We start from the raw sequence: 25447 nt of genomic DNA on the forward strand, positions 1-25447 counted from the left end.
AATAAGTAAATAAATATTACTACTCACAGCTTTGCTTTTCCTCCTACCCCTGTAACAACGAGGCCAAAAGCAACGGACTGTGACTTTTGCCATGCGCGCCTCGGCATGGGAGAGCGAAAAGATGCTCGCAAACAGGGAAAGTGCGACACGGAAAGCCAGTGGAGGGGGTGTAAACCCCAAAAATAAGCGTGCGCGTCCGGTGTGGTCTAGTGGCTAGGATACCTGGCTTTCACCCAGGAGGCCCGGGTTCGATTCCCGGTACCGGAATGTAATTTTTTCGGAACAAATCACGACAAGTTTGGACCCTGCGAAATGCTGTTTCACGTCCTCCTCGCGTTATAGCTACTGGTTCATAAACGTGAGCTGAAAACAGTCGAGAGAAACGGGCACGCAATGAAATTACTACGAGCAGCGGAATAAAGGGAGAAGAGACCCTGGTCCACTGTTGGACTGCTACCATAGAAATGTTACCTGTAAATACGCAGAGCCACTCCGTCTAAGCGCTGGAAGACGGAGTGCACCGAGGCCCGTTAGCTCAGTTGGTTAGAGCGTCGTGCTAATAACGCGAAGGTCGTGGGTTCGATCCCCCCACGGGCCACTTCGATTTTACTACTTCAAAAAGGCAACGCCGATTTCCCCGGGCAAGTATGGTGACAAAGAAATCGTCACATTGTGTGGGAGCTGATAGGGGACCCGAAAGCGACTTGTCGGGACGCGCTAAAACACTTCACAGGTCACAGCACGCTGAACACACAGTTTGTCGTCCGATCACCGCTACTGCGCGACGCTGGGCGTTGTCAGTGCTTGGGCGGGTGACCGCCTGCGAACACAGGGCGCTGCCGACAGTTTCAATTCGTATTTCTCTTTTCTCGTCGGTTTCGGAGCTGCAGCGCTATTCGGTCTAGGGCACTGGCGCCACGTTTTGCCTCTCGGTATGCCAAGTCGCGCCGTGCGGCCACAGTGAAATGAAGGAGCGTGTTGTAAAATTTTCAACAAAGAAAAAAAGAAATGTGCTAGTAATAAAACTGAATTTGTCTGACAGAACATGTAAAATCACACAATGCACGATAACAGGCAGCAGGTCTTTACTTGAGGCATAAGTAATGTTGTGCCCGCCTCGCCATACCTCTCTCAGTCGTTTCGCGTGCTTGTCCTTCTGATATAGGCCGATTGGAGAGCGTCAGCTCTCGCGTCAGCCGAGCAAAGTCGAGACAAGTCGAGACTCAAGCGGAATCGACGCACACAATATAGGGTGGCCTGCAGCCAGTAAGAGGAGGAAAGAAACATTAATTTAATGACGCGTGGCAAAAGTACTCATACGCAGAAGTAAAACGCAGGCTGCGGTGGCCGGGAATCGAACCCGGATCAACTGCTTGGAAGGCAACTATGCTGACCATTACACCACCACCGCACGGTTTTCTTCCGCGCACGCCGCGCTGTGTCTGCTTCCCGCCTGTCGGCGGCGGCTGAAGGTGGTCGCAGCAGCAGGCGCATTACGGGGTAGGCGAGCGCATCCAGACAGCGTCTCTACGCACATTTCGCGTCCTTTGGCAAGAGTCGTCGCGTGCGTGCGCCGCAACACTACTTAGACGATCGCGTTCGGGCGTCATTTTTAAGCAGTGCAGCGCAGGATTCAGCGTTTGTAGCATTCTCTCGAGAGGATGCCACGGCGCTGGACGGCAGTCCCACTTTCCCTTCAGACGTCTGCCGCGGAAAGCACAAGGAAGCTGCAAACTAGCTGAGCATCGGTGGTTCAGTGGTAGAATGCTCGCCTGCCACGCGGGCGGCCCGGGTTCGATTCCCGGCCGATGCATCATTTTGTTTTTTCCCCGATAGTGGAGCTGCGTGTCCTTCGCACTCGAAGTGCGTGGGCCACGAGAATGAACCGCGGGATTCCGTGTGGAAACAACCAAACACGCAGCGCGCACGTCTTCTCGTTTGGACTCCTGCGTGCTATTGTGCATACTGGCGTCGGCCTATCATCGCAAGTTGCCTGCAGCGCCGGGAATGCACGTGTAGTAACAGAAGAAATGAGCCAGCAAGTGCAGACTCTCTACCACTAGTATTTGCTACTTGCCGAGATTCCAGAAGGTTTGGCCATCACGTGCCTCGGTAGCGCAGTAGGCAGCGCGTAAGTCTCATAATCTTAAGGTCGTGAGTTCGATCCTCACCTGGGGCATTTAATTTACTTCCGTTCACAGCTAAATTGACGGCTCTGGGGTTGCGAAGGAGCAAAACAGCTTGTAGTTTGTTATCCATAAGGCTTCAACAACTCAGCGTGAAAATGCTTACTTCCCGTTATTACTACTTGCAGTTCTTTTGTGAAATTTTCAAGAAAAAATGTACTAGTAATAAAACTGAATTTCGTATGATATAACATGTAAAGTCACATAGTGTATGACCTGCTATATAATGACAGGCTGCAGGTCTTTACTTGCGAAATAAGTAAATAAATATTACTACTCACAGCTTTGCTTTTCCTCCTACCCCTGTAACAACGAGGCCAAAAGCAACGGACTGTGACTTTTGCCATGCGCGCCTCGGCATGGGAGAGCGAAAAGATGCTCGCAAACAGGGAAAGTGCGACACGGAAAGCCAGTGGAGGGGGTGTAAACCCCAAAAATAAGCGTGCGCGTCCGGTGTGGTCTAGTGGCTAGGATACCTGGCTTTCACGCAGGAGGCCCGGGTTCGATTCCCGGTACCGGAATGTAATTTTTTCGGAACAAATCACGACAAGTTTGGACCCTGCGAAATGCTGTTTCACGTCCTCCTCGCGTTATAGCTACTGGTTCATAAACGTGAGCTGAAAACAGTCGAGAGAAACGGGCACGCAATGAAATTACTACGAGCAGCGGAATAAAGGGAGAAGAGACCCTGGTCCACTGTTGGACTGCTACCATAGAAATGTTACCTGTAAATACGCAGAGCCACTCCGTCTAAGCGCTGGAAGACGGAGTGCACCGAGGCCCGTTAGCTCAGTTGGTTAGAGCGTCGTGCTAATAACGCGAAGGTCGTGGGTTCGATCCCCCCACGGGCCACTTCGATTTTACTACTTCAAAAAGGCAACGCCGATTTCCCCGGGCAAGTATGGTGACAAAGAAATCGTCACATTGTGTGGGAGCTGATAGGGGACCCGAAAGCGACTTGTCGGGACGCGCTAAAACACTTCACAGGTCACAGCACGCTGAACACACAGTTTGTCGTCCGATCACCGCTACTGCGCGACGCTGGGCGTTGTCAGTGCTTGGGCGGGTGACCGCCTGCGAACACAGGGCGCTGCCGACAGTTTCAATTCGTATTTCTCTTTTCTCGTCGGTTTCGGAGCTGCAGCGCTATTCGGTCTAGGGCACTGGCGCCACGTTTTGCCTCTCGGTATGCCAAGTCGCGCCGTGCGGCCACAGTGAAATGAAGGAGCGTGTTGTAAAATTTTCAACAAAGAAAAAAAGAAATGTGCTAGTAATAAAACTGAATTTGTCTGACAGAACATGTAAAATCACACAATGCACGATAACAGGCAGCAGGTCTTTACTTGAGGCATAAGTAATGTTGTGCCCGCCTCGCCATACCTCTCTCAGTCGTTTCGCGTGCTTGTCCTTCTGATATAGGCCGATTGGAGAGCGTCAGCTCTCGCGTCAGCCGAGCAAAGTCGAGACAAGTCGAGACTCAAGCGGAATCGACGCACACAATATAGGGTGGCCTGCAGCCAGTAAGAGGAGGAAAGAAACATTAATTTAATGACGCGTGGCAAAAGTACTCATACGCAGAAGTAAAACGCAGGCTGCGGTGGCCGGGAATCGAACCCGGATCAACTGCTTGGAAGGCAACTATGCTGACCATTACACCACCACCGCACGGTTTTCTTCCGCGCACGCCGCGCTGTGTCTGCTTCCCGCCTGTCGGCGGCGGCTGAAGGTGGTCGCAGCAGCAGGCGCATTACGGGGTAGGCGAGCGCATCCAGACAGCGTCTCTACGCACATTTCGCGTCCTTTGGCAAGAGTCGTCGCGTGCGTGCGCCGCAACACTACTTAGACGATCGCGTTCGGGCGTCATTTTTAAGCAGTGCAGCGCAGGATTCAGCGTTTGTAGCATTCTCTCGAGAGGATGCCACGGCGCTGGACGGCAGTCCCACTTTCCCTTCAGACGTCTGCCGCGGAAAGCACAAGGAAGCTGCAAACTAGCTGAGCATCGGTGGTTCAGTGGTAGAATGCTCGCCTGCCACGCGGGCGGCCCGGGTTCGATTCCCGGCCGATGCATCATTTTGTTTTTTCCCCGATAGTGGAGCTGCGTGTCCTTCGCACTCGAAGTGCGTGGGCCACGAGAATGAACCGCGGGATTCCGTGTGGAAACAACCAAACACGCAGCGCGCACGTCTTCTCGTTTGGACTCCTGCGTGCTATTGTGCATACTGGCGTCGGCCTATCATCGCAAGTTGCCTGCAGCGCCGGGAATGCACGTGTAGTAACAGAAGAAATGAGCCAGCAAGTGCAGACTCTCTACCACTAGTATTTGCTACTTGCCGAGATTCCAGAAGGTTTGGCCATCACGTGCCTCGGTAGCGCAGTAGGCAGCGCGTAAGTCTCATAATCTTAAGGTCGTGAGTTCGATCCTCACCCGGGGCATTTAATTTACTTCCGTTCACAGCTAAATTGACGGCTCTGGGGTTGCGAAGGAGCAAAACAGCTTGTAGTTTGTTATCCATAAGGCTTCAACAACTCAGCGTGAAAATGCTTACTTCCCGTTATTACTACTTGCAGTTCTTTTGTGAAATTTTCAAGAAAAAATGTACTAGTAATAAAACTGAATTTCGTATGATATAACATGTAAAGTCACACAGTGTATGACCTGCTATATAATGACAGGCTGCAGGTCTTTACTTGCGAAATAAGTAAATAAATATTACTACTCACAGCTTTGCTTTTCCTCCTACCCCTGTAACAACGAGGCCAAAAGCAACGGACTGTGACTTTTGCCATGCGCGCCTCGGCATGGGAGAGCGAAAAGATGCTCGCAAACAGGGAAAGTGCGACACGGAAAGCCAGTGGAGGGGGTGTAAACCCCAAAAATAAGCGTGCGCGTCCGGTGTGGTCTAGTGGCTAGGATACCTGGCTTTCACCCAGGAGGCCCGGGTTCGATTCCCGGTACCGGAATGTAATTTTTTCGGAACAAATCACGACAAGTTTGGACCCTGCGAAATGCTGTTTCACGTCCTCCTCGCGTTATAGCTACTGGTTCATAAACGTGAGCTGAAAACAGTCGAGAGAAACGGGCACGCAATGAAATTACTACGAGCAGCGGAATAAAGGGAGAAGAGACCCTGGTCCACTGTTGGACTGCTACCATAGAAATGTTACCTGTAAATACGCAGAGCCACTCCGTCTAAGCGCTGGAAGACGGAGTGCACCGAGGCCCGTTAGCTCAGTTGGTTAGAGCGTCGTGCTAATAACGCGAAGGTCGTGGGTTCGATCCCCCCACGGGCCACTTCGATTTTACTACTTCAAAAAGGCAACGCCGATTTCCCCGGGCAAGTATGGTGACAAAGAAATCGTCACATTGTGTGGGAGCTGATAGGGGACCCGAAAGCGACTTGTCGGGACGCGCTAAAACACTTCACAGGTCACAGCACGCTGAACACACAGTTTGTCGTCCGATCACCGCTACTGCGCGACGCTGGGCGTTGTCAGTGCTTGGGCGGGTGACCGCCTGCGAACACAGGGCGCTGCCGACAGTTTCAATTCGTATTTCTCTTTTCTCGTCGGTTTCGGAGCTGCAGCGCTATTCGGTCTAGGGCACTGGCGCCACGTTTTGCCTCTCGGTATGCCAAGTCGCGCCGTGCGGCCACAGTGAAATGAAGGAGCGTGTTGTAAAATTTTCAACAAAGAAAAAAAGAAATGTGCTAGTAATAAAACTGAATTTGTCTGACAGAACATGTAAAATCACACAATGCACGATAACAGGCAGCAGGTCTTTACTTGAGGCATAAGTAATGTTGTGCCCGCCTCGCCATACCTCTCTCAGTCGTTTCGCGTGCTTGTCCTTCTGATATAGGCCGATTGGAGAGCGTCAGCTCTCGCGTCAGCCGAGCAAAGTCGAGACAAGTCGAGACTCAAGCGGAATCGACGCACACAATATAGGGTGGCCTGCAGCCAGTAAGAGGAGGAAAGAAACATTAATTTAATGACGCGTGGCAAAAGTACTCATACGCAGAAGTAAAACGCAGGCTGCGGTGGCCGGGAATCGAACCCGGATCAACTGCTTGGAAGGCAACTATGCTGACCATTACACCACCACCGCACGGTTTTCTTCCGCGCACGCCGCGCTGTGTCTGCTTCCCGCCTGTCGGCGGCGGCTGAAGGTGGTCGCAGCAGCAGGCGCATTACGGGGTAGGCGAGCGCATCCAGACAGCGTCTCTACGCACATTTCGCGTCCTTTGGCAAGAGTCGTCGCGTGCGTGCGCCGCAACACTACTTAGACGATCGCGTTCGGGCGTCATTTTTAAGCAGTGCAGCGCAGGATTCAGCGTTTGTAGCATTCTCTCGAGAGGATGCCACGGCGCTGGACGGCAGTCCCACTTTCCCTTCAGACGTCTGCCGCGGAAAGCACAAGGAAGCTGCAAACTAGCTGAGCATCGGTGGTTCAGTGGTAGAATGCTCGCCTGCCACGCGGGCGGCCCGGGTTCGATTCCCGGCCGATGCATCATTTTGTTTTTTCCCCGATAGTGGAGCTGCGTGTCCTTCGCACTCGAAGTGCGTGGGCCACGAGAATGAACCGCGGGATTCCGTGTGGAAACAACCAAACACGCAGCGCGCACGTCTTCTCGTTTGGACTCCTGCGTGCTATTGTGCATACTGGCGTCGGCCTATCATCGCAAGTTGCCTGCAGCGCCGGGAATGCACGTGTAGTAACAGAAGAAATGAGCCAGCAAGTGCAGACTCTCTACCACTAGTATTTGCTACTTGCCGAGATTCCAGAAGGTTTGGCCATCACGTGCCTCGGTAGCGCAGTAGGCAGCGCGTAAGTCTCATAATCTTAAGGTCGTGAGTTCGATCCTCACCCGGGGCATTTAATTTACTTCCGTTCACAGCTAAATTGACGGCTCTGGGGTTGCGAAGGAGCAAAACAGCTTGTAGTTTGTTATCCATAAGGCTTCAACAACTCAGCGTGAAAATGCTTACTTCCCGTTATTACTACTTGCAGTTCTTTTGTGAAATTTTCAAGAAAAAATGTACTAGTAATAAAACTGAATTTCGTATGATATAACATGTAAAGTCACACAGTGTATGACCTGCTATATAATGACAGGCTGCAGGTCTTTACTTGCGAAATAAGTAAATAAATATTACTACTCACAGCTTTGCTTTTCCTCCTACCCCTGTAACAACGAGGCCAAAAGCAACGGACTGTGACTTTTGCCATGCGCGCCTCGGCATGGGAGAGCGAAAAGATGCTCGCAAACAGGGAAAGTGCGACACGGAAAGCCAGTGGAGGGGGTGTAAACCCCAAAAATAAGCGTGCGCGTCCGGTGTGGTCTAGTGGCTAGGATACCTGGCTTTCACCCAGGAGGCCCGGGTTCGATTCCCGGTACCGGAATGTAATTTTTTCGGAACAAATCACGACAAGTTTGGACCCTGCGAAATGCTGTTTCACGTCCTCCTCGCGTTATAGCTACTGGTTCATAAACGTGAGCTGAAAACAGTCGAGAGAAACGGGCACGCAATGAAATTACTACGAGCAGCGGAATAAAGGGAGAAGAGACCCTGGTCCACTGTTGGACTGCTACCATAGAAATGTTACCTGTAAATACGCAGAGCCACTCCGTCTAAGCGCTGGAAGACGGAGTGCACCGAGGCCCGTTAGCTCAGTTGGTTAGAGCGTCGTGCTAATAACGCGAAGGTCGTGGGTTCGATCCCCCCACGGGCCACTTCGATTTTACTACTTCAAAAAGGCAACGCCGATTTCCCCGGGCAAGTATGGTGACAAAGAAATCGTCACATTGTGTGGGAGCTGATAGGGGACCCGAAAGCGACTTGTCGGGACGCGCTAAAACACTTCACAGGTCACAGCACGCTGAACACACAGTTTGTCGTCCGATCACCGCTACTGCGCGACGCTGGGCGTTGTCAGTGCTTGGGCGGGTGACCGCCTGCGAACACAGGGCGCTGCCGACAGTTTCAATTCGTATTTCTCTTTTCTCGTCGGTTTCGGAGCTGCAGCGCTATTCGGTCTAGGGCACTGGCGCCACGTTTTGCCTCTCGGTATGCCAAGTCGCGCCGTGCGGCCACAGTGAAATGAAGGAGCGTGTTGTAAAATTTTCAACAAAGAAAAAAAGAAATGTGCTAGTAATAAAACTGAATTTGTCTGACAGAACATGTAAAATCACACAATGCACGATAACAGGCAGCAGGTCTTTACTTGAGGCATAAGTAATGTTGTGCCCGCCTCGCCATACCTCTCTCAGTCGTTTCGCGTGCTTGTCCTTCTGATATAGGCCGATTGGAGAGCGTCAGCTCTCGCGTCAGCCGAGCAAAGTCGAGACAAGTCGAGACTCAAGCGGAATCGACGCACACAATATAGGGTGGCCTGCAGCCAGTAAGAGGAGGAAAGAAACATTAATTTAATGACGCGTGGCAAAAGTACTCATACGCAGAAGTAAAACGCAGGCTGCGGTGGCCGGGAATCGAACCCGGATCAACTGCTTGGAAGGCAACTATGCTGACCATTACACCACCACCGCACGGTTTTCTTCCGCGCACGCCGCGCTGTGTCTGCTTCCCGCCTGTCGGCGGCGGCTGAAGGTGGTCGCAGCAGCAGGCGCATTACGGGGTAGGCGAGCGCATCCAGACAGCGTCTCTACGCACATTTCGCGTCCTTTGGCAAGAGTCGTCGCGTGCGTGCGCCGCAACACTACTTAGACGATCGCGTTCGGGCGTCATTTTTAAGCAGTGCAGCGCAGGATTCAGCGTTTGTAGCATTCTCTCGAGAGGATGCCACGGCGCTGGACGGCAGTCCCACTTTCCCTTCAGACGTCTGCCGCGGAAAGCACAAGGAAGCTGCAAACTAGCTGAGCATCGGTGGTTCAGTGGTAGAATGCTCGCCTGCCACGCGGGCGGCCCGGGTTCGATTCCCGGCCGATGCATCATTTTGTTTTTTCCCCGATAGTGGAGCTGCGTGTCCTTCGCACTCGAAGTGCGTGGGCCACGAGAATGAACCGCGGGATTCCGTGTGGAAACAACCAAACACGCAGCGCGCACGTCTTCTCGTTTGGACTCCTGCGTGCTATTGTGCATACTGGCGTCGGCCTATCATCGCAAGTTGCCTGCAGCGCCGGGAATGCACGTGTAGTAACAGAAGAAATGAGCCAGCAAGTGCAGACTCTCTACCACTAGTATTTGCTACTTGCCGAGATTCCAGAAGGTTTGGCCATCACGTGCCTCGGTAGCGCAGTAGGCAGCGCGTAAGTCTCATAATCTTAAGGTCGTGAGTTCGATCCTCACCCGGGGCATTTAATTTACTTCCGTTCACAGCTAAATTGACGGCTCTGGGGTTGCGAAGGAGCAAAACAGCTTGTAGTTTGTTATCCATAAGGCTTCAACAACTCAGCGTGAAAATGCTTACTTCCCGTTATTACTACTTGCAGTTCTTTTGTGAAATTTTCAAGAAAAAATGTACTAGTAATAAAACTGAATTTCGTATGATATAACATGTAAAGTCACACAGTGTATGACCTGCTATATAATGACAGGCTGCAGGTCTTTACTTGCGAAATAAGTAAATAAATATTACTACTCACAGCTTTGCTTTTCCTCCTACCCCTGTAACAACGAGGCCAAAAGCAACGGACTGTGACTTTTGCCATGCGCGCCTCGGCATGGGAGAGCGAAAAGATGCTCGCAAACAGGGAAAGTGCGACACGGAAAGCCAGTGGAGGGGGTGTAAACCCCAAAAATAAGCGTGCGCGTCCGGTGTGGTCTAGTGGCTAGGATACCTGGCTTTCACCCAGGAGGCCCGGGTTCGATTCCCGGTACCGGAATGTAATTTTTTCGGAACAAATCACGACAAGTTTGGACCCTGCGAAATGCTGTTTCACGTCCTCCTCGCGTTATAGCTACTGGTTCATAAACGTGAGCTGAAAACAGTCGAGAGAAACGGGCACGCAATGAAATTACTACGAGCAGCGGAATAAAGGGAGAAGAGACCCTGGTCCACTGTTGGACTGCTACCATAGAAATGTTACCTGTAAATACGCAGAGCCACTCCGTCTAAGCGCTGGAAGACGGAGTGCACCGAGGCCCGTTAGCTCAGTTGGTTAGAGCGTCGTGCTAATAACGCGAAGGTCGTGGGTTCGATCCCCCCACGGGCCACTTCGATTTTACTACTTCAAAAAGGCAACGCCGATTTCCCCGGGCAAGTATGGTGACAAAGAAATCGTCACATTGTGTGGGAGCTGATAGGGGACCCGAAAGCGACTTGTCGGGACGCGCTAAAACACTTCACAGGTCACAGCACGCTGAACACACAGTTTGTCGTCCGATCACCGCTACTGCGCGACGCTGGGCGTTGTCAGTGCTTGGGCGGGTGACCGCCTGCGAACACAGGGCGCTGCCGACAGTTTCAATTCGTATTTCTCTTTTCTCGTCGGTTTCGGAGCTGCAGCGCTATTCGGTCTAGGGCACTGGCGCCACGTTTTGCCTCTCGGTATGCCAAGTCGCGCCGTGCGGCCACAGTGAAATGAAGGAGCGTGTTGTAAAATTTTCAACAAAGAAAAAAAGAAATGTGCTAGTAATAAAACTGAATTTGTCTGACAGAACATGTAAAATCACACAATGCACGATAACAGGCAGCAGGTCTTTACTTGAGGCATAAGTAATGTTGTGCCCGCCTCGCCATACCTCTCTCAGTCGTTTCGCGTGCTTGTCCTTCTGATATAGGCCGATTGGAGAGCGTCAGCTCTCGCGTCAGCCGAGCAAAGTCGAGACAAGTCGAGACTCAAGCGGAATCGACGCACACAATATAGGGTGGCCTGCAGCCAGTAAGAGGAGGAAAGAAACATTAATTTAATGACGCGTGGCAAAAGTACTCATACGCAGAAGTAAAACGCAGGCTGCGGTGGCCGGGAATCGAACCCGGATCAACTGCTTGGAAGGCAACTATGCTGACCATTACACCACCACCGCACGGTTTTCTTCCGCGCACGCCGCGCTGTGTCTGCTTCCCGCCTGTCGGCGGCGGCTGAAGGTGGTCGCAGCAGCAGGCGCATTACGGGGTAGGCGAGCGCATCCAGACAGCGTCTCTACGCACATTTCGCGTCCTTTGGCAAGAGTCGTCGCGTGCGTGCGCCGCAACACTACTTAGACGATCGCGTTCGGGCGTCATTTTTAAGCAGTGCAGCGCAGGATTCAGCGTTTGTAGCATTCTCTCGAGAGGATGCCACGGCGCTGGACGGCAGTCCCACTTTCCCTTCAGACGTCTGCCGCGGAAAGCACAAGGAAGCTGCAAACTAGCTGAGCATCGGTGGTTCAGTGGTAGAATGCTCGCCTGCCACGCGGGCGGCCCGGGTTCGATTCCCGGCCGATGCATCATTTTGTTTTTTCCCCGATAGTGGAGCTGCGTGTCCTTCGCACTCGAAGTGCGTGGGCCACGAGAATGAACCGCGGGATTCCGTGTGGAAACAACCAAACACGCAGCGCGCACGTCTTCTCGTTTGGACTCCTGCGTGCTATTGTGCATACTGGCGTCGGCCTATCATCGCAAGTTGCCTGCAGCGCCGGGAATGCACGTGTAGTAACAGAAGAAATGAGCCAGCAAGTGCAGACTCTCTACCACTAGTATTTGCTACTTGCCGAGATTCCAGAAGGTTTGGCCATCACGTGCCTCGGTAGCGCAGTAGGCAGCGCGTAAGTCTCATAATCTTAAGGTCGTGAGTTCGATCCTCACCCGGGGCATTTAATTTACTTCCGTTCACAGCTAAATTGACGGCTCTGGGGTTGCGAAGGAGCAAAACAGCTTGTAGTTTGTTATCCATAAGGCTTCAACAACTCAGCGTGAAAATGCTTACTTCCCGTTATTACTACTTGCAGTTCTTTTGTGAAATTTTCAAGAAAAAATGTACTAGTAATAAAACTGAATTTCGTATGATATAACATGTAAAGTCACACAGTGTATGACCTGCTATATAATGACAGGCTGCAGGTCTTTACTTGCGAAATAAGTAAATAAATATTACTACTCACAGCTTTGCTTTTCCTCCTACCCCTGTAACAACGAGGCCAAAAGCAACGGACTGTGACTTTTGCCATGCGCGCCTCGGCATGGGAGAGCGAAAAGATGCTCGCAAACAGGGAAAGTGCGACACGGAAAGCCAGTGGAGGGGGTGTAAACCCCAAAAATAAGCGTGCGCGTCCGGTGTGGTCTAGTGGCTAGGATACCTGGCTTTCACCCAGGAGGCCCGGGTTCGATTCCCGGTACCGGAATGTAATTTTTTCGGAACAAATCACGACAAGTTTGGACCCTGCGAAATGCTGTTTCACGTCCTCCTCGCGTTATAGCTACTGGTTCATAAACGTGAGCTGAAAACAGTCGAGAGAAACGGGCACGCAATGAAATTACTACGAGCAGCGGAATAAAGGGAGAAGAGACCCTGGTCCACTGTTGGACTGCTACCATAGAAATGTTACCTGTAAATACGCAGAGCCACTCCGTCTAAGCGCTGGAAGACGGAGTGCACCGAGGCCCGTTAGCTCAGTTGGTTAGAGCGTCGTGCTAATAACGCGAAGGTCGTGGGTTCGATCCCCCCACGGGCCACTTCGATTTTACTACTTCAAAAAGGCAACGCCGATTTCCCCGGGCAAGTATGGTGACAAAGAAATCGTCACATTGTGTGGGAGCTGATAGGGGACCCGAAAGCGACTTGTCGGGACGCGCTAAAACACTTCACAGGTCACAGCACGCTGAACACACAGTTTGTCGTCCGATCACCGCTACTGCGCGACGCTGGGCGTTGTCAGTGCTTGGGCGGGTGACCGCCTGCGAACACAGGGCGCTGCCGACAGTTTCAATTCGTATTTCTCTTTTCTCGTCGGTTTCGGAGCTGCAGCGCTATTCGGTCTAGGGCACTGGCGCCACGTTTTGCCTCTCGGTATGCCAAGTCGCGCCGTGCGGCCACAGTGAAATGAAGGAGCGTGTTGTAAAATTTTCAACAAAGAAAAAAAGAAATGTGCTAGTAATAAAACTGAATTTGTCTGACAGAACATGTAAAATCACACAATGCACGATAACAGGCAGCAGGTCTTTACTTGAGGCATAAGTAATGTTGTGCCCGCCTCGCCATACCTCTCTCAGTCGTTTCGCGTGCTTGTCCTTCTGATATAGGCCGATTGGAGAGCGTCAGCTCTCGCGTCAGCCGAGCAAAGTCGAGACAAGTCGAGACTCAAGCGGAATCGACGCACACAATATAGGGTGGCCTGCAGCCAGTAAGAGGAGGAAAGAAACATTAATTTAATGACGCGTGGCAAAAGTACTCATACGCAGAAGTAAAACGCAGGCTGCGGTGGCCGGGAATCGAACCCGGATCAACTGCTTGGAAGGCAACTATGCTGACCATTACACCACCACCGCACGGTTTTCTTCCGCGCACGCCGCGCTGTGTCTGCTTCCCGCCTGTCGGCGGCGGCTGAACGTGGTCGCAGCAGCAGGCGCATTACGGGGTAGGCGAGCGCATCCAGACAGCGTCTCTACGCACATTTCGCGTCCTTTGGCAAGAGTCGTCGCGTGCGTGCGCCGCAACACTACTTAGACGATCGCGTTCGGGCGTCATTTTTAAGCAGTGCAGCGCAGGATTCAGCGTTTGTAGCATTCTCTCGAGAGGATGCCACGGCGCTGGACGGCAGTCCCACTTTCCCTTCAGACGTCTGCCGCGGAAAGCACAAGGAAGCTGCAAACTAGCTGAGCATCGGTGGTTCAGTGGTAGAATGCTCGCCTGCCACGCGGGCGGCCCGGGTTCGATTCCCGGCCGATGCATCATTTTGTTTTTTCCCCGATAGTGGAGCTGCGTGTCCTTCGCACTCGAAGTGCGTGGGCCACGAGAATGAACCGCGGGATTCCGTGTGGAAACAACCAAACACGCAGCGCGCACGTCTTCTCGTTTGGACTCCTGCGTGCTATTGTGCATACTGGCGTCGGCCTATCATCGCAAGTTGCCTGCAGCGCCGGGAATGCACGTGTAGTAACAGAAGAAATGAGCCAGCAAGTGCAGACTCTCTACCACTAGTATTTGCTACTTGCCGAGATTCCAGAAGGTTTGGCCATCACGTGCCTCGGTAGCGCAGTAGGCAGCGCGTAAGTCTCATAATCTTAAGGTCGTGAGTTCGATCCTCACCCGGGGCATTTAATTTACTTCCGTTCACAGCTAAATTGACGGCTCTGGGGTTGCGAAGGAGCAAAACAGCTTGTAGTTTGTTATCCATAAGGCTTCAACAACTCAGCGTGAAAATGCTTACTTCCCGTTATTACTACTTGCAGTTCTTTTGTGAAATTTTCAAGAAAAAATGTACTAGTAATAAAACTGAATTTCGTATGATATAACATGTAAAGTCACACAGTGTATGACCTGCTATATAATGACAGGCTGCAGGTCTTTACTTGCGAAATAAGTAAATAAATATTACTACTCACAGCTTTGCTTTTCCTCCTACCCCTGTAACAACGAGGCCAAAAGCAACGGACTGTGACTTTTGCCATGCGCGCCTCGGCATGGGAGAGCGAAAAGATGCTCGCAAACAGGGAAAGTGCGACACGGAAAGCCAGTGGAGGGGGTGTAAACCCCAAAAATAAGCGTGCGCGTCCGGTGTGGTCTAGTGGCTAGGATACCTGGCTTTCACCCAGGAGGCCCGGGTTCGATTCCCGGTACCGGAATGTAATTTTTTCGGAACAAATCACGACAAGTTTGGACCCTGCGAAATGCTGTTTCACGTCCTCCTCGCGTTATAGCTACTGGTTCATAAACGTGAGCTGAAAACAGTCGAGAGAAACGGGCACGCAATGAAATTACTACGAGCAGCGGAATAAAGGGAGAAGAGACCCTGGTCCACTGTTGGACTGCTACCATAGAAATGTTACCTGTAAATACGCAGAGCCACTCCGTCTAAGCGCTGGAAGACGGAGTGCACCGAGGCCCGTTAGCTCAGTTGGTTAGAGCGTCGTGCTAATAACGCGAAGGTCGTGGGTTCGATCCCCCCACGGGCCACTTCGATTTTACTACTTCAAAAAGGCAACGCCGATTTCCCCGGGCAAGTATGGTGACAAAGAAATCGTCACATTGTGTGGGAGCTGATAGGGGACCCGAAAGCGACTTGTCGGGACGCGCTAAAACACTTCACAGGTCACAGCACGCTGAACACACAGTTTGTCGTCCGATCACCGCTACTGCGCGACGCTGGGCGTTGTCAGTGCTTGGGCGGGTGACCGCCTGCGAACACAGGGCGCTGCCGACAGTTTCAATTCGTATTTCTCTTTTCTCGTCGGTTTCGGAGCTGCAGCGCTATTCGGTCTAGGGCACTGGCGCCACGTTTTGCCTCTCGGTATGCCAAGTCGCGCCGTGCGGCCACAGTGAAATGAAGGAGCGTGTTGTAAAATTTTCAACAAAGAAAAAAAGAAATGTGCTAGTAATAAAACTGAATTTGTCTGACAGAACATGTAAAATCACACAATGCACGATAACAGGCAGCAGGTCTTTACTTGAGGCATAAGTAATGTTGTGCCCGCCTCGCCATACCTCTCTCAGTCGTTTCGCGTGCTTGTCCTTCTGATATAGGCCGATTGGAGAGCGTCAGCTCTCGCGTCAGCCGAGCAAAGTCGAGACAAGTCGAGACTCAAGCGGAATCGACGCACACAATATAGGGTGGCCTGCAGCCAGTAAGAGGAGGAAAGAAACATTAATTTAATGACGCGTGGCAAAAGTACTCATACGCAGAAGTAAAACGCAGGCTGCGGTGGCCGGGAATCGAACCCGGATCAACTGCTTGGAAGGCAACTATGCTGACCATTACACCACCACCGCACGGTTTTCTTCCGCGCACGCCGCGCTGTGTCTGCTTCCCGCCTGTCGGCGGCGGCTGAAGGTGGTCGCAGCAGCAGGCGCATTACGGGGTAGGCGAGCGCATCCAGACAGCGTCTCTACGCACATTTCGCGTCCTTTGGCAAGAGTCGTCGCGTGCGTGCGCCGCAACACTACTTAGACGATCGCGTTCGGGCGTCATTTTTAAGCAGTGCAGCGCAGGATTCAGCGTTTGTAGCATTCTCTCGAGAGGATGCCACGGCGCTGGACGGCAGTCCCACTTTCCCTTCAGACGTCTGCCGCGGAAAGCACAAGGAAGCTGCAAACTAGCTGAGCATCGGTGGTTCAGTGGTAGAATGCTCGCCTGCCACGCGGGCGGCCCGGGTTCGATTCCCGGCCGATGCATCATTTTGTTTTTTCCCCGATAGTGGAGCTGCGTGTCCTTCGCACTCGAAGTGCGTGGGCCACGAGAATGAACCGCGGGATTCCGTGTGGAAACAACCAAACACGCAGCGCGCACGTCTTCTCGTTTGGACTCCTGCGTGCTATTGTGCATACTGGCGTCGGCCTATCATCGCAAGTTGCCTGCAGCGCCGGGAATGCACGTGTAGTAACAGAAGAAATGAGCCAGCAAGTGCAGACTCTCTACCACTAGTATTTGCTACTTGCCGAGATTCCAGAAGGTTTGGCCATCACGTGCCTCGGTAGCGCAGTAGGCAGCGCGTAAGTCTCATAATCTTAAGGTCGTGAGTTCGATCCTCACCCGGGGCATTTAATTTACTTCCGTTCACAGCTAAATTGACGGCTCTGGGGTTGCGAAGGAGCAAAACAGCTTGTAGTTTGTTATCCATAAGGCTTCAACAACTCAGCGTGAAAATGCTTACTTCCCGTTATTACTACTTGCAGTTCTTTTGTGAAATTTTCAAGAAAAAATGTACTAGTAATAAAACTGAATTTCGTATGATATAACATGTAAAGTCACACAGTGTATGACCTGCTATATAATGACAGGCTGCAGGTCTTTACTTGCGAAATAAGTAAATAAATATTACTACTCACAGCTTTGCTTTTCCTCCTACCCCTGTAACAACGAGGCCAAAAGCAACGGACTGTGACTTTTGCCATGCGCGCCTCGGCATGGGAGAGCGAAAAGATGCTCGCAAACAGGGAAAGTGCGACACGGAAAGCCAGTGGAGGGGGTGTAAACCCCAAAAATAAGCGTGCGCGTCCGGTGTGGTCTAGTGGCTAGGATACCTGGCTTTCACCCAGGAGGCCCGGGTTCGATTCCCGGTACCGGAATGTAATTTTTTCGGAACAAATCACGACAAGTTTGGACCCTGCGAAATGCTGTTTCACGTCCTCCTCGCGTTATAGCTACTGGTTCATAAACGTGAGCTGAAAACAGTCGAGAGAAACGGGCACGCAATGAAATTACTACGAGCAGCGGAATAAAGGGAGAAGAGACCCTGGTCCACTGTTGGACTGCTACCATAGAAATGTTACCTGTAAATACGCAGAGCCACTCCGTCTAAGCGCTGGAAGACGGAGTGCACCGAGGCCCGTTAGCTCAGTTGGTTAGAGCGTCGTGCTAATAACGCGAAGGTCGTGGGTTCGATCCCCCCACGGGCCACTTCGATTTTACTACTTCAAAAAGGCAACGCCGATTTCCCCGGGCAAGTATGGTGACAAAGAAATCGTCACATTGTGTGGGAGCTGATAGGGGACCCGAAAGCGACTTGTCGGGACGCGCTAAAACACTTCACAGGTCACAGCACGCTGAACACACAGTTTGTCGTCCGATCACCGCTACTGCGCGACGCTGGGCGTTGTCAGTGCTTGGGCGGGTGACCGCCTGCGAACACAGGGCGCTGCCGACAGTTTCAATTCGTATTTCTCTTTTCTCGTCGGTTTCGGAGCTGCAGCGCTATTCGGTCTAGGGCACTGGCGCCACGTTTTGCCTCTCGGTATGCCAAGTCGCGCCGTGCGGCCACAGTGAAATGAAGGAGCGTGTTGTAAAATTTTCAACAAAGAAAAAAAGAAATGTGCTAGTAATAAAACTGAATTTGTCTGACAGAACATGTAAAATCACACAATGCACGATAACAGGCAGCAGGTCTTTACTTGAGGCATAAGTAATGTTGTGCCCGCCTCGCCATACCTCTCTCAGTCGTTTCGCGTGCTTGTCCTTCTGATATAGGCCGATTGGAGAGCGTCAGCTCTCGCGTCAGCCGAGCAAAGTCGAGGACAAGTCGAGACTCAAGCGGAATCGACGCACACAATATAGGGTGGCCTGCAGCCAGTAAGAGGAGGAAAGAAACATTAATTTAATGACGCGTGGCAAAAGTACTCATACGCAGAAGTAAAACGCAGGCTGCGGTGGCCGGGAATCGAACCCGGATCAACTGCTTGGAAGGCAACTATGCTGACCATTACACCACCACCGCACGGTTTTCTTCCGCGCACGCCGCGCTGTGTCTGCTTCCCGCCTGTCGGCGGCGGCTGAAGGTGGTCGCAGCAGCAGGCGCATTACGGGGTAGGCGAGCGCATCCAGACAGCGTCTCTACGCACATTTCGCGTCCTTTGGCAAGAGTCGTCGCGTGCGTGCGCCGCAACACTACTTAGACGATCGCGTTCGGGCGTCATTTTTAAGCAGTGCAGCGCAGGATTCAGCGTTTGTAGCATTCTCTCGAGAGGATGCCACGGCGCTGGACGGCAGTCCCACTTTCCCTTCAGACGTCTGCCGCGGAAAGCACAAGGAAGCTGCAAACTAGCTGAGCATCGGTGGTTCAGTGGTAGAATGCTCGCCTGCCACGCGGGCGGCCCGGGTTCGATTCCCGGCCGATGCATCATTTTGTTTTTTCCCCGATAGTGGAGCTGCGTGTCCTTCGCACTCGAAGTGCGTGGGCCACGAGAATGAACCGCGGGATTCCGTGTGGAAACAACCAAACACGCAGCGCGCACGTCTTCTCGTTTGGACTCCTGCGTGCTATTGTGCATACTGGCGTCGGCCTATCATCGCAAGTTGCCTGCAGCGCCGGGAATGCACGTGTAGTAACAGAAGAAATGAGCCAGCAAGTGCAGACTCTCTACCACTAGTATTTGCTACTTGCCGAGATTCCAGAAGGTTTGGCCATCACGTGCCTCGGTAGCGCAGTAGGCAGCGCGTAAGTCTCATAATCTTAAGGTCGTGAGTTCGATCCTCACCCGGGGCATTTAATTTACTTCCGTTCACAGCTAAATTGACGGCTCTGGGGTTGCGAAGGAGCAAAACAGCTTGTAGTTTGTTATCCATAGGGCTTCAACAACTCAGCGTGAAAATGCTTACTTCCCGTTATTACTACTTGCAGTTCTTTTGTGAAATTTTCAAGAAAAAATGTACTAGTAATAAAACTGAATTTCGTATGATATAACATGTAAAGTCACACAGTGTATGACCTGCTATATAATGACAGGCTGCAGGTCTTTACTTGCGAAATAAGTAAATAAATATTACTACTCACAGCTTTGCTTTTCCTCCTACCCCTGTAACAACGAGGCCAAAAGCAACGGACTGTGACTTTTGCCATGCGCGCCTCGGCATGGGAGAGCGAAAAGATGCTCGCAAACAGGGAAAGTGCGACACGGAAAGCCAGTGGAGGGGGTGTAAACCCCAAAAATAAGCGTGCGCGTCCGGTGTGGTCTAGTGGCTAGGATACCTGGCTTTCACCCAGGAGGCCCGGGTTCGATTCCCGGTACCGGAATGTAATTTTTTCGGAACAAATCACGACAAGTTTGGACCCTGCGAAATGCTGTTTCACGTCCTCCTCGCGTTATAGCTACTGGTTCATAAACGTGAGCTGAAAACAGTCGAGAGAAACGGGCACGCAATGAAATTACTACGAGCAGCGGAATAAAGGGAGAAGAGACCCTGGTCCACTGTTGGACTGCTACCATAGAAATGTTACCTGTAAATACGCAGAGCCACTCCGTCTAAGCGCTGGAAGACGGAGTGCACCGAGGCCCGTTAGCTCAGTTGGTTAGAGCGTCGTGCTAATAACGCGAAGGTCGTGGGTTCGATCCCCCCACGGGCCACTTCGATTTTACTACTTCAAAAAGGCAACGCCGATTTCCCCGGGCAAGTATGGTGACAAAGAAATCGTCACATTGTGTGGGAGCTGATAGGGGACCCGAAAGCGACTTGTCGGGACGCGCTAAAACACTTCACAGGTCACAGCACGCTGAACACACAGTTTGTCGTCCGATCACCGCTACTGCGCGACGCTGGGCGTTGTCAGTGCTTGGGCGGGTGACCGCCTGCGAACACAGGGCGCTGCCGACAGTTTCAATTCGTATTTCTCTTTTCTCGTCGGTTTCGGAGCTGCAGCGCTATTCGGTCTAGGGCACTGGCGCCACGTTTTGCCTCTCGGTATGCCAAGTCGCGCCGTGCGGCCACAGTGAAATGAAGGAGCGTGTTGTAAAATTTTCAACAAAGAAAAAAAGAAATGTGCTAGTAATAAAACTGAATTTGTCTGACAGAACATGTAAAATCACACAATGCACGATAACAGGCAGCAGGTCTTTACTTGAGGCATAAGTAATGTTGTGCCCGCCTCGCCATACCTCTCTCAGTCGTTTCGCGTGCTTGTCCTTCTGATATAGGCCGATTGGAGAGCGTCAGCTCTCGCGTCAGCCGAGCAAAGTCGAGGACAAGTCGAGACTCAAGCGGAATCGACGCACACAATATAGGGTGGCCTGCAGCCAGTAAGAGGAGGAAAGAAACATTAATTTAATGACGCGTGGCAAAAGTACTCATACGCAGAAGTAAAACGCAGGCTGCGGTGGCCGGGAATCGAACCCGGATCAACTGCTTGGAAGGCAACTATGCTGACCATTACACCACCACCGCACGGTTTTCTTCCGCGCACGCCGCGCTGTGTCTGCTTCCCGCCTGTCGGCGGCGGCTGAAGGTGGTCGCAGCAGCAGGCGCATTACGGGGTAGGCGAGCGCATCCAGACAGCGTCTCTACGCACATTTCGCGTCCTTTGGCAAGAGTCGTCGCGTGCGTGCGCCGCAACACTACTTAGACGATCGCGTTCGGGCGTCATTTTTAAGCAGTGCAGCGCAGGATTCAGCGTTTGTAGCATTCTCTCGAGAGGATGCCACGGCGCTGGACGGCAGTCCCACTTTCCCTTCAGACGTCTGCCGCGGAAAGCACAAGGAAGCTGCAAACTAGCTGAGCATCGGTGGTTCAGTGGTAGAATGCTCGCCTGCCACGCGGGCGGCCCGGGTTCGATTCCCGGCCGATGCATCATTTTGTTTTTTCCCCGATAGTGGAGCTGCGTGTCCTTCGCACTCGAAGTGCGTGGGCCACGAGAATGAACCGCGGGATTCCGTGTGGAAACAACCAAACACGCAGCGCGCACGTCTTCTCGTTTGGACTCCTGCGTGCTATTGTGCATACTGGCGTCGGCCTATCATCGCAAGTTGCCTGCAGCGCCGGGAATGCACGTGTAGTAACAGAAGAAATGAGCCAGCAAGTGCAGACTCTCTACCACTAGTATTTGCTACTTGCCGAGATTCCAGAAGGTTTGGCCATCACGTGCCTCGGTAGCGCAGTAGGCAGCGCGTAAGTCTCATAATCTTAAGGTCGTGAGTTCGATCCTCACCCGGGGCATTTAATTTACTTCCGTTCACAGCTAAATTGACGGCTCTGGGGTTGCGAAGGAGCAAAACAGCTTGTAGTTTGTTATCCATAAGGCTTCAACAACTCAGCGTGAAAATGCTTACTTCCCGTTATTACTACTTGCAGTTCTTTTGTGAAATTTTCAAGAAAAAATGTACTAGTAATAAAACTGAATTTCGTATGATATAACATGTAAAGTCACACAGTGTATGACCTGCTATATAATGACAGGCTGCAGGTCTTTACTTGCGAAATAAGTAAATAAATATTACTACTCACAGCTTTGCTTTTCCTCCTACCCCTGTAACAACGAGGCCAAAAGCAACGGACTGTGACTTTTGCCATGCGCGCCTCGGCATGGGAGAGCGAAAAGATGCTCGCAAACAGGGAAAGTGCGACACGGAAAGCCAGTGGAGGGGGTGTAAACCCCAAAAATAAGCGTGCGCGTCCGGTGTGGTCTAGTGGCTAGGATACCTGGCTTTCACCCAGGAGGCCCGGGTTCGATTCCCGGTACCGGAATGTAATTTTTTCGGAACAAATCACGACAAGTTTGGACCCTGCGAAATGCTGTTTCACGTCCTCCTCGCGTTATAGCTACTGGTTCATAAACGTGAGCTGAAAACAGTCGAGAGAAACGGGCACGCAATGAAATTACTACGAGCAGCGGAATAAAGGGAGAAGAGACCCTGGTCCACTGTTGGACTGCTACCATAGAAATGTTACCTGTAAATACGCAGAGCCACTCCGTCTAAGCGCTGGAAGACGGAGTGCACCGAGGCCCGTTAGCTCAGTTGGTTAGAGCGTCGTGCTAATAACGCGAAGGTCGTGGGTTCGATCCCCCCACGGGCCACTTCGATTTTACTACTTCAAAAAGGCAACGCCGATTTCCCCGGGCAAGTATGGTGACAAAGAAATCGTCACATTGTGTGGGAGCTGATAGGGGACCCGAAAGCGACTTGTCGGGACGCGCTAAAACACTTCACAGGTCACAGCACGCTGAACACACAGTTTGTCGTCCGATCACCGCTACTGCGCGACGCTGGGCGTTGTCAGTGCTTGGGCGGGTGACCGCCTGCGAACACAGGGCGCTGCCGACAGTTTCAATTCGTATTTCTCTTTTCTCGTCGGTTTCGGAGCTGCAGCGCTATTCGGTCTAGGGCACTGGCGCCACGTTTTGCCTCTCGGTATGCCAAGTCGCGCCGTGCGGCCACAGTGAAATGAAGGAGCGTGTTGTAAAATTTTCAACAAAGAAAAAAAGAAATGTGCTAGTAATAAAACTGAATTTGTCTGACAGAACATGTAAAATCACACAATGCACGATAACAGGCAGCAGGTCTTTACTTGAGGCATAAGTAATGTTGTGCCCGCCTCGCCATACCTCTCTCAGTCGTTTCGCGTGCTTGTCCTTCTGATATAGGCCGATTGGAGAGCGTCAGCTCTCGCGTCAGCCGAGCAAAGTCGAGGACAAGTCGAGACTCAAGCGGAATCGACGCACACAATATAGGGTGGCCTGCAGCCAGTAAGAGGAGGAAAGAAACATTAATTTAATGACGCGTGGCAAAAGTACTCATACGCAGAAGTAAAACGCAGGCTGCGGTGGCCGGGAATCGAACCCGGATCAACTGCTTGGAAGGCAACTATGCTGACCATTACACCACCACCGCACGGTTTTCTTCCGCGCACGCCGCGCTGTGTCTGCTTCCCGCCTGTCGGCGGCGGCTGAAGGTGGTCGCAGCAGCAGGCGCATTACGGGGTAGGCGAGCGCATCCAGACAGCGTCTCTACGCACATTTCGCGTCCTTTGGCAAGAGTCGTCGCGTGCGTGCGCCGCAACACTACTTAGACGATCGCGTTCGGGCGTCATTTTTAAGCAGTGCAGCGCAGGATTCAGCGTTTGTAGCATTCTCTCGAGAGGATGCCACGGCGCTGGACGGCAGTCCCACTTTCCCTTCAGACGTCTGCCGCGGAAAGCACAAGGAAGCTGCAAACTAGCTGAGCATCGGTGGTTCAGTGGTAGAATGCTCGCCTGCCACGCGGGCGGCCCGGGTTCGATTCCCGGCCGATGCATCATTTTGTTTTTTCCCCGATAGTGGAGCTGCGTGTCCTTCGCACTCGAAGTGCGTGGGCCACGAGAATGAACCGCGGGATTCCGTGTGGAAACAACCAAACACGCAGCGCGCACGTCTTCTCGTTTGGACTCCTGCGTGCTATTGTGCATACTGGCGTCGGCCTATCATCGCAAGTTGCCTGCAGCGCCGGGAATGCACGTGTAGTAACAGAAGAAATGAGCCAGCAAGTGCAGACTCTCTACCACTAGTATTTGCTACTTGCCGAGATTCCAGAAGATTTGGCCATCACGTGCCTCGGTAGCGCAGTAGGCAGCGCGTAAGTCTCATAATCTTAAGGTCGTGAGTTCGATCCTCACCCGGGGCATTTAATTTACTTCCGTTCACAGCTAAATTGACGGCTCTGGGGTTGCGAAGGAGCAAAACAGCTTGTAGTTTGTTATCCATAAGGCTTCAACAACTCAGCGTGAAAATGCTTACTTCCCGTTATTACTACTTGCAGTTCTTTTGTGAAATTTTCAAGAAAAAATGTACTAGTAATAAAACTGAATTTCGTATGATATAACATGTAAAGTCAGACAGTGTATGACCTGCTATATAATGACAGGCTGCAGGTCTTTACTTGCGAAATAAGTAAATAAATATTACTACTCACAGCTTTGCTTTTCCTCCTACCCCTGTAACAACGAGGCCAAAAGCAACGGACTGTGACTTTTGCCATGCGCGCCTCGGCATGGGAGAGCGAAAAGATGCTCGCAAACAGGGAAAGTGCGACACGGAAAGCCAGTGGAGGGGGTGTAAACCCCAAAAATAAGCGTGCGCGTCCGGTGTGGTCTAGTGGCTAGGATACCTGGCTTTCACCCAGGAGGCCCGGGTTCGATTCCCGGTACCGGAATGTAATTTTTTCGGAACAAATCACGACAAGTTTGGACCCTGCGAAATGCTGTTTCACGTCCTCCTCGCGTTATAGCTACTGGTTCATAAACGTGAGCTGAAAACAGTCGAGAGAAACGGGCACGCAATGAAATTACTACGAGCAGCGGAATAAAGGGAGAAGAGACCCTGGTCCACTGTTGGACTGCTACCATAGAAATGTTACCTGTAAATACGCAGAGCCACTCCGTCTAAGCGCTGGAAGACGGAGTGCACCGAGGCCCGTTAGCTCAGTTGGTTAGAGCGTCGTGCTAATAACGCGAAGGTCGTGGGTTCGATCCCCCCACGGGCCACTTCGATTTTACTACTTCAAAAAGGCAACGCCGATTTCCCCGGGCAAGTATGGTGACAAAGAAATCGTCACATTGTGTGGGAGCTGATAGGGGACCCGAAAGCGACTTGTCGGGACGCGCTAAAACACTTCACAGGTCACAGCACGCTGAACACACAGTTTGTCGTCCGATCACCGCTACTGCGCGACGCTGGGCGTTGTCAGTGCTTGGGCGGGTGACCGCCTGCGAACACAGGGCGCTGCCGACAGTTTCAATTCGTATTTCTCTTTTCTCGTCGGTTTCGGAGCTGCAGCGCTATTCGGTCTAGGGCACTGGCGCCACGTTTTGCCTCTCGGTATGCCAAGTCGCGCCGTGCGGCCACAGTGAAATGAAGGAGCGTGTTGTAAAATTTTCAACAAAGAAAAAAAGAAATGTGCTAGTAATAAAACTGAATTTGTCTGACAGAA

At 51.9% G+C, this 25447-nt stretch overlaps 52 non-coding genes across 52 annotated transcripts; 42 read left to right on the forward strand and 10 right to left on the reverse strand.

The window, feature by feature from the left end:
* Positions 1 to 195: 195 nt before the first annotated feature.
* On the forward strand, positions 196 to 267 carry Trnae-uuc (transfer RNA glutamic acid (anticodon UUC)). Its single transcript has one exon. It is a non-coding gene; the product is annotated as a tRNA-Glu (tRNA).
* A 257-nt stretch (positions 268 to 524) lies between these two features.
* On the forward strand, positions 525 to 598 carry Trnai-aau (transfer RNA isoleucine (anticodon AAU)). The gene has a single exon. It is a non-coding gene; the product is annotated as a tRNA-Ile (tRNA).
* A 741-nt stretch (positions 599 to 1339) lies between these two features.
* On the reverse strand, positions 1340 to 1411 carry Trnag-ucc (transfer RNA glycine (anticodon UCC)). Its single transcript has one exon. It is a non-coding gene; the product is annotated as a tRNA-Gly (tRNA).
* A 331-nt stretch (positions 1412 to 1742) lies between these two features.
* Trnag-gcc (transfer RNA glycine (anticodon GCC)) lies at positions 1743 to 1813 on the forward strand. Its single transcript has one exon. It is a non-coding gene; the product is annotated as a tRNA-Gly (tRNA).
* Positions 1814 to 2106: 293 nt separating this feature from the next.
* Positions 2107 to 2179, forward strand: Trnam-cau (transfer RNA methionine (anticodon CAU)). The gene has a single exon. It is a non-coding gene; the product is annotated as a tRNA-Met (tRNA).
* Positions 2180 to 2635: 456 nt separating this feature from the next.
* On the forward strand, positions 2636 to 2707 carry Trnae-uuc (transfer RNA glutamic acid (anticodon UUC)). Its single transcript has one exon. It is a non-coding gene; the product is annotated as a tRNA-Glu (tRNA).
* Positions 2708 to 2964: 257 nt separating this feature from the next.
* Trnai-aau (transfer RNA isoleucine (anticodon AAU)) lies at positions 2965 to 3038 on the forward strand. Its single transcript has one exon. It is a non-coding gene; the product is annotated as a tRNA-Ile (tRNA).
* Positions 3039 to 3779: 741 nt separating this feature from the next.
* Positions 3780 to 3851, reverse strand: Trnag-ucc (transfer RNA glycine (anticodon UCC)). Its single transcript has one exon. It is a non-coding gene; the product is annotated as a tRNA-Gly (tRNA).
* A 331-nt stretch (positions 3852 to 4182) lies between these two features.
* Trnag-gcc (transfer RNA glycine (anticodon GCC)) lies at positions 4183 to 4253 on the forward strand. Its single transcript has one exon. It is a non-coding gene; the product is annotated as a tRNA-Gly (tRNA).
* Positions 4254 to 4546: 293 nt separating this feature from the next.
* Positions 4547 to 4619, forward strand: Trnam-cau (transfer RNA methionine (anticodon CAU)). The gene has a single exon. It is a non-coding gene; the product is annotated as a tRNA-Met (tRNA).
* Positions 4620 to 5075: 456 nt separating this feature from the next.
* Positions 5076 to 5147, forward strand: Trnae-uuc (transfer RNA glutamic acid (anticodon UUC)). The gene has a single exon. It is a non-coding gene; the product is annotated as a tRNA-Glu (tRNA).
* Positions 5148 to 5404: 257 nt separating this feature from the next.
* On the forward strand, positions 5405 to 5478 carry Trnai-aau (transfer RNA isoleucine (anticodon AAU)). The gene has a single exon. It is a non-coding gene; the product is annotated as a tRNA-Ile (tRNA).
* A 741-nt stretch (positions 5479 to 6219) lies between these two features.
* On the reverse strand, positions 6220 to 6291 carry Trnag-ucc (transfer RNA glycine (anticodon UCC)). Its single transcript has one exon. It is a non-coding gene; the product is annotated as a tRNA-Gly (tRNA).
* A 331-nt stretch (positions 6292 to 6622) lies between these two features.
* On the forward strand, positions 6623 to 6693 carry Trnag-gcc (transfer RNA glycine (anticodon GCC)). Its single transcript has one exon. It is a non-coding gene; the product is annotated as a tRNA-Gly (tRNA).
* Positions 6694 to 6986: 293 nt separating this feature from the next.
* Positions 6987 to 7059, forward strand: Trnam-cau (transfer RNA methionine (anticodon CAU)). The gene has a single exon. It is a non-coding gene; the product is annotated as a tRNA-Met (tRNA).
* Positions 7060 to 7515: 456 nt separating this feature from the next.
* On the forward strand, positions 7516 to 7587 carry Trnae-uuc (transfer RNA glutamic acid (anticodon UUC)). Its single transcript has one exon. It is a non-coding gene; the product is annotated as a tRNA-Glu (tRNA).
* Positions 7588 to 7844: 257 nt separating this feature from the next.
* Positions 7845 to 7918, forward strand: Trnai-aau (transfer RNA isoleucine (anticodon AAU)). Its single transcript has one exon. It is a non-coding gene; the product is annotated as a tRNA-Ile (tRNA).
* A 741-nt stretch (positions 7919 to 8659) lies between these two features.
* On the reverse strand, positions 8660 to 8731 carry Trnag-ucc (transfer RNA glycine (anticodon UCC)). The gene has a single exon. It is a non-coding gene; the product is annotated as a tRNA-Gly (tRNA).
* Positions 8732 to 9062: 331 nt separating this feature from the next.
* On the forward strand, positions 9063 to 9133 carry Trnag-gcc (transfer RNA glycine (anticodon GCC)). The gene has a single exon. It is a non-coding gene; the product is annotated as a tRNA-Gly (tRNA).
* Positions 9134 to 9426: 293 nt separating this feature from the next.
* On the forward strand, positions 9427 to 9499 carry Trnam-cau (transfer RNA methionine (anticodon CAU)). The gene has a single exon. It is a non-coding gene; the product is annotated as a tRNA-Met (tRNA).
* Positions 9500 to 9955: 456 nt separating this feature from the next.
* On the forward strand, positions 9956 to 10027 carry Trnae-uuc (transfer RNA glutamic acid (anticodon UUC)). Its single transcript has one exon. It is a non-coding gene; the product is annotated as a tRNA-Glu (tRNA).
* A 257-nt stretch (positions 10028 to 10284) lies between these two features.
* Trnai-aau (transfer RNA isoleucine (anticodon AAU)) lies at positions 10285 to 10358 on the forward strand. Its single transcript has one exon. It is a non-coding gene; the product is annotated as a tRNA-Ile (tRNA).
* A 741-nt stretch (positions 10359 to 11099) lies between these two features.
* Positions 11100 to 11171, reverse strand: Trnag-ucc (transfer RNA glycine (anticodon UCC)). Its single transcript has one exon. It is a non-coding gene; the product is annotated as a tRNA-Gly (tRNA).
* Positions 11172 to 11502: 331 nt separating this feature from the next.
* Positions 11503 to 11573, forward strand: Trnag-gcc (transfer RNA glycine (anticodon GCC)). Its single transcript has one exon. It is a non-coding gene; the product is annotated as a tRNA-Gly (tRNA).
* A 293-nt stretch (positions 11574 to 11866) lies between these two features.
* Positions 11867 to 11939, forward strand: Trnam-cau (transfer RNA methionine (anticodon CAU)). Its single transcript has one exon. It is a non-coding gene; the product is annotated as a tRNA-Met (tRNA).
* A 456-nt stretch (positions 11940 to 12395) lies between these two features.
* On the forward strand, positions 12396 to 12467 carry Trnae-uuc (transfer RNA glutamic acid (anticodon UUC)). The gene has a single exon. It is a non-coding gene; the product is annotated as a tRNA-Glu (tRNA).
* Positions 12468 to 12724: 257 nt separating this feature from the next.
* On the forward strand, positions 12725 to 12798 carry Trnai-aau (transfer RNA isoleucine (anticodon AAU)). Its single transcript has one exon. It is a non-coding gene; the product is annotated as a tRNA-Ile (tRNA).
* A 741-nt stretch (positions 12799 to 13539) lies between these two features.
* Positions 13540 to 13611, reverse strand: Trnag-ucc (transfer RNA glycine (anticodon UCC)). The gene has a single exon. It is a non-coding gene; the product is annotated as a tRNA-Gly (tRNA).
* Positions 13612 to 13942: 331 nt separating this feature from the next.
* Trnag-gcc (transfer RNA glycine (anticodon GCC)) lies at positions 13943 to 14013 on the forward strand. The gene has a single exon. It is a non-coding gene; the product is annotated as a tRNA-Gly (tRNA).
* Positions 14014 to 14306: 293 nt separating this feature from the next.
* Positions 14307 to 14379, forward strand: Trnam-cau (transfer RNA methionine (anticodon CAU)). Its single transcript has one exon. It is a non-coding gene; the product is annotated as a tRNA-Met (tRNA).
* Positions 14380 to 14835: 456 nt separating this feature from the next.
* Positions 14836 to 14907, forward strand: Trnae-uuc (transfer RNA glutamic acid (anticodon UUC)). Its single transcript has one exon. It is a non-coding gene; the product is annotated as a tRNA-Glu (tRNA).
* Positions 14908 to 15164: 257 nt separating this feature from the next.
* Trnai-aau (transfer RNA isoleucine (anticodon AAU)) lies at positions 15165 to 15238 on the forward strand. The gene has a single exon. It is a non-coding gene; the product is annotated as a tRNA-Ile (tRNA).
* Positions 15239 to 15979: 741 nt separating this feature from the next.
* Positions 15980 to 16051, reverse strand: Trnag-ucc (transfer RNA glycine (anticodon UCC)). The gene has a single exon. It is a non-coding gene; the product is annotated as a tRNA-Gly (tRNA).
* A 331-nt stretch (positions 16052 to 16382) lies between these two features.
* Trnag-gcc (transfer RNA glycine (anticodon GCC)) lies at positions 16383 to 16453 on the forward strand. Its single transcript has one exon. It is a non-coding gene; the product is annotated as a tRNA-Gly (tRNA).
* A 293-nt stretch (positions 16454 to 16746) lies between these two features.
* On the forward strand, positions 16747 to 16819 carry Trnam-cau (transfer RNA methionine (anticodon CAU)). The gene has a single exon. It is a non-coding gene; the product is annotated as a tRNA-Met (tRNA).
* Positions 16820 to 17275: 456 nt separating this feature from the next.
* On the forward strand, positions 17276 to 17347 carry Trnae-uuc (transfer RNA glutamic acid (anticodon UUC)). The gene has a single exon. It is a non-coding gene; the product is annotated as a tRNA-Glu (tRNA).
* Positions 17348 to 17604: 257 nt separating this feature from the next.
* Positions 17605 to 17678, forward strand: Trnai-aau (transfer RNA isoleucine (anticodon AAU)). Its single transcript has one exon. It is a non-coding gene; the product is annotated as a tRNA-Ile (tRNA).
* Positions 17679 to 18420: 742 nt separating this feature from the next.
* Trnag-ucc (transfer RNA glycine (anticodon UCC)) lies at positions 18421 to 18492 on the reverse strand. Its single transcript has one exon. It is a non-coding gene; the product is annotated as a tRNA-Gly (tRNA).
* Positions 18493 to 18823: 331 nt separating this feature from the next.
* Positions 18824 to 18894, forward strand: Trnag-gcc (transfer RNA glycine (anticodon GCC)). Its single transcript has one exon. It is a non-coding gene; the product is annotated as a tRNA-Gly (tRNA).
* Positions 18895 to 19187: 293 nt separating this feature from the next.
* Positions 19188 to 19260, forward strand: Trnam-cau (transfer RNA methionine (anticodon CAU)). Its single transcript has one exon. It is a non-coding gene; the product is annotated as a tRNA-Met (tRNA).
* Positions 19261 to 19716: 456 nt separating this feature from the next.
* Trnae-uuc (transfer RNA glutamic acid (anticodon UUC)) lies at positions 19717 to 19788 on the forward strand. Its single transcript has one exon. It is a non-coding gene; the product is annotated as a tRNA-Glu (tRNA).
* A 257-nt stretch (positions 19789 to 20045) lies between these two features.
* Positions 20046 to 20119, forward strand: Trnai-aau (transfer RNA isoleucine (anticodon AAU)). Its single transcript has one exon. It is a non-coding gene; the product is annotated as a tRNA-Ile (tRNA).
* Positions 20120 to 20861: 742 nt separating this feature from the next.
* Trnag-ucc (transfer RNA glycine (anticodon UCC)) lies at positions 20862 to 20933 on the reverse strand. The gene has a single exon. It is a non-coding gene; the product is annotated as a tRNA-Gly (tRNA).
* A 331-nt stretch (positions 20934 to 21264) lies between these two features.
* Trnag-gcc (transfer RNA glycine (anticodon GCC)) lies at positions 21265 to 21335 on the forward strand. Its single transcript has one exon. It is a non-coding gene; the product is annotated as a tRNA-Gly (tRNA).
* A 293-nt stretch (positions 21336 to 21628) lies between these two features.
* Positions 21629 to 21701, forward strand: Trnam-cau (transfer RNA methionine (anticodon CAU)). The gene has a single exon. It is a non-coding gene; the product is annotated as a tRNA-Met (tRNA).
* A 456-nt stretch (positions 21702 to 22157) lies between these two features.
* Positions 22158 to 22229, forward strand: Trnae-uuc (transfer RNA glutamic acid (anticodon UUC)). The gene has a single exon. It is a non-coding gene; the product is annotated as a tRNA-Glu (tRNA).
* Positions 22230 to 22486: 257 nt separating this feature from the next.
* Positions 22487 to 22560, forward strand: Trnai-aau (transfer RNA isoleucine (anticodon AAU)). The gene has a single exon. It is a non-coding gene; the product is annotated as a tRNA-Ile (tRNA).
* A 742-nt stretch (positions 22561 to 23302) lies between these two features.
* On the reverse strand, positions 23303 to 23374 carry Trnag-ucc (transfer RNA glycine (anticodon UCC)). The gene has a single exon. It is a non-coding gene; the product is annotated as a tRNA-Gly (tRNA).
* Positions 23375 to 23705: 331 nt separating this feature from the next.
* Trnag-gcc (transfer RNA glycine (anticodon GCC)) lies at positions 23706 to 23776 on the forward strand. Its single transcript has one exon. It is a non-coding gene; the product is annotated as a tRNA-Gly (tRNA).
* A 293-nt stretch (positions 23777 to 24069) lies between these two features.
* On the forward strand, positions 24070 to 24142 carry Trnam-cau (transfer RNA methionine (anticodon CAU)). Its single transcript has one exon. It is a non-coding gene; the product is annotated as a tRNA-Met (tRNA).
* A 456-nt stretch (positions 24143 to 24598) lies between these two features.
* On the forward strand, positions 24599 to 24670 carry Trnae-uuc (transfer RNA glutamic acid (anticodon UUC)). The gene has a single exon. It is a non-coding gene; the product is annotated as a tRNA-Glu (tRNA).
* A 257-nt stretch (positions 24671 to 24927) lies between these two features.
* On the forward strand, positions 24928 to 25001 carry Trnai-aau (transfer RNA isoleucine (anticodon AAU)). The gene has a single exon. It is a non-coding gene; the product is annotated as a tRNA-Ile (tRNA).
* The last annotated feature ends 446 nt before the right edge of the window (positions 25002 to 25447 follow it).

Source organism: Schistocerca gregaria, chromosome 2 (assembly GCF_023897955.1).
Source record: "Schistocerca gregaria isolate iqSchGreg1 chromosome 2, iqSchGreg1.2, whole genome shotgun sequence".
NCBI classification, from domain to species: Eukaryota; Metazoa; Arthropoda; class Insecta; order Orthoptera; family Acrididae; genus Schistocerca; species Schistocerca gregaria.